We start from the raw sequence: 8,278 nt of genomic DNA, 5'->3' as shown, positions 1-8,278 counted from the left end.
CCCCCTGGGCAGGGTGGGGTGGTCTGCGCCCTGAGGGTTTCATGGATTTATCTTTGCCACTTTTGTGGGCTGATCATCCCAGAAGAGGCTAGGACATCATCTATCCTTTTGATTTTTTACCAGAAACTTGGGCGAGACTCTGGGAATCACAGAGCCCTTCGCCTTCCACCCCAGGACCCTGTCCGGGCCTCCTGGCCACCCTTGCTTTCCTGCTGTCCAGAGGCAACAGCAAAAAGAGCAGAGTGGGATCAAATGTGATCTTACACAAATGGAAATGTGAAGAAAGTGATCAGTTTCCATCTCAAGAGTGACATTTCCCCCTGGTTTGTATGGATTACCAGAAGCAGCCTGAGGCTCAAGGTGGCCTTGCTGAAACTGTAACTGGTAAGAACCTTCCCTGTCAGACAATGGCCACATGCCTCATAATAAATTTGAATAAGAAAGAGATAACTTTTATGGGCCAGAGGAGACTTGTACAGGGTGATTATTTATAATTGCATAATTATGACTATTTGTGAAAATTATGTGTCCTTCAATTTGCAAAATTTCCAATTACAGATGGTGTAAACACTGGCCATGACTGCTGGAGACTGCCCTCTCTGGGCTTCTGAATGTGGCATTTCCCAGTCCCAGATGCAGATGAGGGTTCAAGTATCAACGATCTGTCCTGGGAAGAGGGGAGTCACTTTGGTGTGGTGTTGTGGGGTTGAGGGTGCCATCATCCAGTACTTGCAGAACTTAATACACTGTTATTAGAAATAGGAACTTCCATAACTCAAGGAGAGCCTGTTCAGACACTACCTGTCCAATAGAACTTCCCCATAAAATGTGGTGTGCATGCACTAATGGAGGTGTTGTCTATTCGTAAGGAAGGAATTTCTCATGACTCCTGAGACTGTGGTGGCGGCAAGTCACCTGATGAGAAAGGCAGGCATTGGTGTTAGCCCCATTTTACAGAATGGGTAAATGAGTTGCTAGGGCCTGTACCACTGTCCTGATGCCTCACAGCTGAAGGGATGGAGGGCCCTGGCTGGTTACCCCAGTGCTGTGCATCTCCACAGAGTATTCTTTCTCACCATCTCATGGAGCTGTGGACCCCATTCCAATTCGGAAGATCCCTTGTGAGGTGACCTGAGAAGAGCTTAGGAATGGCAGGAAGTGCTGGCTGTGGAGGTGAGTAAAGGTGAGCCCTGTGAACTGCCTGGGTCCTGAGTGGTCTGGTCTCCCTGCCCCTTGGAGTAGGTTGTGGAAACCTCTTGGGTTGCCTGGGAACTCCCTCCACCAGTCCACTCACCCGTCTCCGACTTCTTGCTTCACCTGGCTGTTGTGTGTTGTGAGGAGATGGCATTGAAGGACTTAAGAATACATTTTGCATGAATGCATGGTGAATTGTGGGGTGGACTACTGAATGAATGGATGGATGGATAGATGGGCCGGTGGTTACCTGCATGGGTGAACGGATGAATGAACAGGTGGATGCATGGGTGGATGGGGGGATGGATGGGGGATGGTTGGGTAAATGTGTGAATGGATGGATGGACGGATGGATGCATGTGTGGGTGGATGGGTGGATGGGGCACCTACTCACAAAAGAGGTCTCGTATGAGTAGCCACAGGACAACATGGTGGGTGGGTGCTTACACTTTGCTGGGCAAAGAGCAAGCAATCTCATGTCAGCAGCCTTGTCTGCCTGGGGTCTGGTGCTTTTCCTCTTTCCTTTCTGGTCTGCTGCCAGCCTGGCCTCTGACTCCTGCCCTGGTCCCATCATGTTGTCTCTGTGACTACTTGGGGCGGGTTGGTCGTGGGGCCACTGGATGAGCAGTGGGGGCTGGGTGTCTAGTCTGGTCCACACCACCCCCGCCTGGTTCCCACTGACCATGGGTTTGGAGTTTCCGGAGTAGTTTGCAGACCGTCTGTGGAGGAATGCAGTGGCTCGGGTCATTTTACTGAGAAGCAATCAGCGTAAGAAGCTTCTCTTGGTGCCGGGGCCATCTAACAGAGTTCAAGAGGTGCCACTCCAAGGTCTGTGACTGCACATCCTCTCTGAGCCTGCTGTCACTCATCTAAAAAGTGAGAATCCTCTGAGGGTTTGGGGAGAATCTGGCAAGGGATGCAGGGGAAGCTCTGAGCGGGGCTGGTGGTCATATGTCCTTGGTGAGGGAGCAGACACAGTCCTGGCTTCAGTGGACTGTGGTTGGGCACCTCCCAGGTGCCAAGATTCCTTGCTGGGCTCTGCACACAGGCAGCAGGACCTGGGGGGTCGTCAGGTCCCTGTCTCCAGATGGCTCTGGGGGAGCATCCCGGGAGGACAGCAGCGAGCAGGGGGTGGAGGGTCCAGTCCTGAACTCTTGCCCCGGCCGGTCTCAGCAGCTCCTGCACCATGTCTGTCATGGTAGTGCTCTTTGGATGGATGGGACAGACGGTCCCTCAAGTGTATGTCACTGAGGATTTCAAGGAGCGATCCCCAGCGATCAGAGCAACAGAGGAGACACACAACAATGTGGAAAGAGCCAGAAAGTGTAGTGTCTCGTGAAGGAGCAACTAGAGGGAGGGCTCACAAACCCCACACAAACCTCATGCGTGTGCGTGCACATGTGTGTGCCTAACGCACGCATCAGACACGCTGGTGCGGATGACTCTTCAGAGGGGCGGAAAGAAACAGGCAGAGGAGGGATGAAGGGAAATATTTATAAAATAAAAAGTGAGCCTAATGAGGGTCCTAACATAGACCAAGGTCATTAGCAAGCCTTAAACTCAGGAAGATCAACGCGGCTTTCTGTGTCTGCGATCTAAAAGTAAGAGAAGCAAAAGAGAGGGAGTGAGCATCTGATTCCCACTTCTAACTCTGGGAACCGGAGGCACAGGCAGGGGTGGGGAGTGCAAGGTGGGGGCTGGTGTCGTGACTCCCCTGGAACGTCCCCTCCACACCATTCTGCCTAGACCATGGAGGGCCGACCCACCCAGCTTCTTAAGGCTGCAGGTGTTTGCAGAAGAGCTGCTCCGGGCGGGGTCCACCTCTGTCCGCCCGTCAGCTGGGTGTCAAGGAAGGGCAAGACAGAGCCTCTGCTTTGTTGGAGGAGGGGAAAGAAAGAACAGTCCCTCTGCGTGGCCTCTTTGTCGATTATAACGGTTATTGTTAGTCTCCCACGTAAGAACCAGTACTTGCTCCCGATACAGTGTCTTGAAAGTGCGAAGTTTATCATCCCTTTTCCATTATAACATTAACAGTCCCTAATATAATTATTGGGGAAATACAAAGTAAAAAGAACCGAAATGAGAGTCACACGTGCTCCTGTCCCCTGGGGACAGGCCTCCCTAGGTGCATATCTTCACCTCTGCATATTTGTGTGTGGTAATATATATAAATCATATGTATATTTCCCAATCTATGATGAAATAATACTATAAAAACCAGGAATCCCTCGGTTTCACCTTTCGGGTTGATTTCTACCTTTAAGGAACTGTCAGGTGCAAGGCCATGAGCGGGACGGGGTCCCAGAGGGATATAAGAGGTCATATTCTTTTTTAGTCAAAATATCTTGTGTGTGGGATTTGGCTTGTTTGGTTTTGATCCTTGTCAGGCAGCTGTTTGTAAACTTTTTTCTGCCTTTGATTTCAGTCTGGGCACAGCAAATGGATCTTAAATAGAAACAGCTACAGGTGCTGTCACTTGGGAGTCCCCAGGGCACCCCTTAGCCCAGCCCGGGGGTGCCGTCCAGCTCCTAGTTGTGCAGGGTCAGTGCGTGTGGAGGGAAAGCTTGGGGAGCCCAAGGTGAGGAAAGGACTGCTTTCCCCCAGGCGGGCTATCTGGCTGGAGGCCTTGGGGAATGGGAGATACAGGATTTGGGGACAAGGGGCTCTCTGAAGTGCTCACAGCACAGCCGGAGCAGAAGAACTTACTTATTTTTTTCCCTCCTTCCTTCTTCTTTTTCAGTTTACAATTAACATTCAGGGTTTAGTCTCCACCCCTCCTCTTGAAATGGAATTTTTATCTCTTGATTCATGCTACAAGATAAAATCCCTGTTTATCCAGTTGCATGAATAATTGATAAGCTCTTTCCAACTTGCCAGGAGCAACTTAGCAGTCTCGCCTTGTGGCCTGGAACCCCTGGCAATTTCCGGTGCACTAGCAAGAGACCTTCACACAGTTTCTGTGTGGAGTTCAACGGCTTCTGTCTCCGAGGTAGGGGTTTATTCTTGATCCGGCTTTGTGAGTTGCAGATGGGGCACCCAGGGTTGCAGGGTTGGGGACGCAGGGTGGGAAGGGAGCCTGTCAGTGCCCACTTAGGTTTTCTAAACTCACAGCTGTGACAGGTGTGAACTAGATTCCGCTGGGAGCCTGGCTGGCGATTAGTTTTGGAGTTCACAGCATTAATTAACTCTAATCTGTTTCCTGACAGTTCAAACCAGGCCTGAGCCGTGAAGGCATTTTCTTTCCTACATATTTAATGGCCCTAATGAGATAACAAGAGAACCTGTGTTCAGGCTCCTTCACGCACTCACCTTCTGGACGTGTCGCTGTGATAAACGCGGGAGGTGTTATTTATCTGCTCGTTGGGGTCACCCTGCTTCAAGCAGGCCAGCCCCGCAGCTGTGGCATCTGCTCGGCCTGTGCTGCAGAGCGCCCCATCCCTCGAGGACAGGCACACGCAGCCTGGGGCAGTAGTGAGGGGCGAAGTGCCCCCAGGAAAAGGGCCAGCCAGGCACCGGCCCCTCTGCCCCACTCCTCTGCCCACTCGGAGCCTTTGCACGGGGCTTCCAGGTGACAGACGTGAGTTTGAAGTGACTGGGATCTTCTCCCTCTGGGGCTGACAGGGGCTCTCATTGACACCTATTGAAAGGAGCCTGTGTCCCAAACTCTTGGGAACTGCGCAGTTGCCACCGGGAAGCCGCTTCCATTTAAGCCACTCACATTTACCAACACAGGCATCCGTTCTGTGTTCTCTTCCATTAGGGGAAGTTGGAGAGAAAATGAACTGGAGGCTGATTGATTTTTTTTTTTTTTTTTTTCCTGATTTGTCTCCCCAAAGCTCTGGAAATTAAGGAACATGCTGTTAGTTTTGCAAACAATTTAAACAAACTAAAACCTGGTGTCCCTGCCACCCCCAGGGGTAGAGGACCTGGAGGGAGCCTTCAGTCTTAGCGGCCCCTGTCCCCCCCTCCAGTCCTGCCGGCTGTGGAGGCCGAGCGTCGATGTGCAGAGCTGTGGGAGACACGCATGGTGTGTGGACCTTCTCCTACCGTGTCTCGTAGCTCAGGTGTTGGTGCCTGGCTGCTCGGATCTGGGCCTGTGAGCTTCAGCAGATCCACCTGCAGACCTGAGTGCTGCAGGCGTTCTCTGGAAGCTGGTCCCCAGCGTGGCTCTGGGTGGCCTGCTTCTGCATCACAGGGTGCTGCTGTCTCCAGGGCCGTTGTGGCTTCTTGGGAAGCCAAGTGTAAGTGGATTTCAATGATCCGTCCTCTGCAATTGTGAGGATGGAGCAGGGGAGCAAGGGATCGTGCTGGCCCTTCTGCACCCAGCATGGACAGGATGGGAGGCCACAGCCCTACTGCTCCCCAGGAGGACCTGAGGTCCGAGGGCATCTGCCAGCAGGGCGCACACCGTCACACAGTGGCTTTGTGAACGTTAGTTGGACTACATCACAGATGTCCACATCAGAGGCTTAGGACGAGCCCAGGTGGCCCTGGGGAGACGGGCTTTTCTCCCAGCCCGATGGGACCCGTGGGAATCTGAGCATCTTGGTTTCAGTCTGTCCTGGGTCGTGGGCACTTGTGTCAGGAGACGTGAATCTTTTAAGTCTGGCTCCAGAAACGCCCTAGGGAAGGTGCAGACTCCCCAAGGAGGGGGAGGTTTGCCCCCTTGCAGGCAGTGATGCCTCCTCAGCTGTGGGGGCGGCAGAAGGTGCAGGCTGGCGGGGGAGGCCCGGGAAGGAGGCTGGAGTACTCGTGCTCAGGAAGCGGGTGGTGGGCCCCAGCCCCGGAGGGGCTGAATGCAGTGTGAGTACAGCTGGGATGTCTTCAGAGGCTGTGCACCAGGGTCAATACCACTGATGCTCTTCAGCTGTGGCGTCGTGTAAGCGAAGGTCTCTGCTGGGCGCAGGCGCGCCTTCCAGGCCGCGCAGCACTGGCCTGCTCTCCTCCTCCGTCTCTGAGGTAGGACGTGCTGGACTGGGGGCTGGCGAGCTGGGTGATGCCTGGCCAATCTTTAATTTCCATTGCCCTTAAAAGGGAGTAGAGCCAGGCAGTGAGGCATGCCTGAAATCCCAGTGGCTTGGGAGGCTGAGGCAGGAGGATCACACGTTCAGAGCCAATCTCAGCAACGGTGAGGTGCTAAGCAGCTCAGTGAGGCCCTGTCTCTAAATAAAATACAGAATAGGGCTGGGGATGTGGCTCGGTGGTCGAGCGCCCCTGAGTTCAGTCCCCAGTTGAATGGATGGCTTCCATTTGCCACAGGAGATTCTACTTTACCTTGTTTTTTTCTTCCATTTTTCTGTAAGGTATCGCATGCATACAGGAAAGTCAAGCTTGTTCAGTGTACTGCTTTGAATTCTGATATAACTGTAGAATACGGCGTGTATAAAACAGAATTCTGCCACCCCTCATTCCCGCTTGGGGGTGACACCCTCCTCATTCCTAGTCCTTGCAGCTAATGAGCTAGTGCTCTCTTCCTGTGATTTTGCCGTCTCCAGCATGCTCCGAAAATGGAATTGCACAGCCCACACCTTGGAGCCTGGCTTCTTCCACCTGGCAGGATGTGACTGATGTCCCTCCAGGTGTGTAGTTCCTTCCTTTGAACTGAAGAGCAGCATCCAACTGTGGGGACATGCCACAATTTGTCAAGGGACACTGGAGTTATTTCTGGATTTGGTGGTTACAGACAGCTGCTATAAACGTCACGTGCAGCTTTTCATGTGAACACGAGTTCTCCTTTCTCTTGGGTGAGTGTCCGTGAGTGAGACTGCTGTGTTGTGTGATCGACCTGTGTTGGACCACAGGAGCCTGCCACACTGTTTCCAAAGTGACGGTACCTTCTGCGCCCCCAGCTGTGGAGGAGAGCCCGTTGCTGCGTGCCCTCATCAGTACTGGGGGTTGTCGGAAGTTTGGGGCTTGTTGGTCTTATGGGTCTGTAGTTCGACACACCGGTTTTGATTTCCATTTCCCTGATGACTAATGATGCTTACCCTCTTCTCTTGGTCTCATTTTCAATCCACATATTTTCTTTGGTGAGGTTTCTGTTCAAGTCTTTTGCCCATTTTTTATTTGCCTTGCTTGTTTTCTGAGATCAGCCTTTGAGTCTTTACATATTCTGGACACGAGTTCTTCAGCAGACATATCACTCTGGAATCATTTCTTCCAGTTGGTAGCTTTCTTATTAATTTTCTTAATGATCTCTTTTGAAGATCATATTAATTTTGATAAAGCATCATTTATCATTTTTTCTTTTATGGATCACCCGACATGTACATTAAGTCTGGAAGCCACAGAGTGCAATGCTATTCTTTAAAAGATATTGTTTTATTCTATCTTGATTGTGCTTTTCCAAAATTGTTTTGGTTATTCTTACTTTACCTTTTCTTACACATTTTAGAATCAATGTGTTGATTTCTACCAAAAGATCCTGCTCGGTTTTGGATGGGAGATGTGTTGTCAATAAAAATCAATTTGGAAGAATTGACACCCTGACAGTATTGTCTCCAGCTCATCAACAGAGCATCTCTGTGCAGCTATTTAGGTCTTTGGTTTCCTTTCTCCTTTGTTTTCAGCATGTAGAGCTTGCATGTATATTGTAAGATTCGTACCTAATTATTTCATGGGGTTTGGTGCAAAAAAGTTCAATTTCCAATTGTTCATGGCCACTGCATGGAAATACAAAAAAATGTTTGCACATGGATGTTGAATGGATCCTGGGACCTTGCTAAACTCCCTTTTTATTTCTAAGAGCTTTTAAAGAGGTTCCTTGGAATTTATGAGGAGATGATCATGTCATCTAGGCACAGGAGCAGTTTTGTTTCTTCCCGAATGCCTTTTATCCTGTGGCCTTATCAAAGAGGAGGGATGAGCACCAACACCCTTGCCTTGTCCTTGATTTGGGGGAAAAGCACTCAGTCTTTACTATGATGTACAATGTTAGCTGCAGCGTTTTGGCAGATACCCTTTATCAAATTGAGTGTTGTTATCACCAATGTGCATTTATAAAATGCTTTTCTTTGCATTATTTGTGATTATGGTGGACTTTTATTCTTTTGTCTGCTGACATGGTGAATCGTTCTGATGAATT

The sequence above is a fragment of the Sciurus carolinensis genome, chromosome 2 (genome assembly GCF_902686445.1).
Source record: "Sciurus carolinensis chromosome 2, mSciCar1.2, whole genome shotgun sequence".
Classification (NCBI taxonomy): Eukaryota; Metazoa; Chordata; class Mammalia; order Rodentia; family Sciuridae; genus Sciurus; species Sciurus carolinensis.
Note: the sequence above shows the minus strand (reverse complement) of the source record.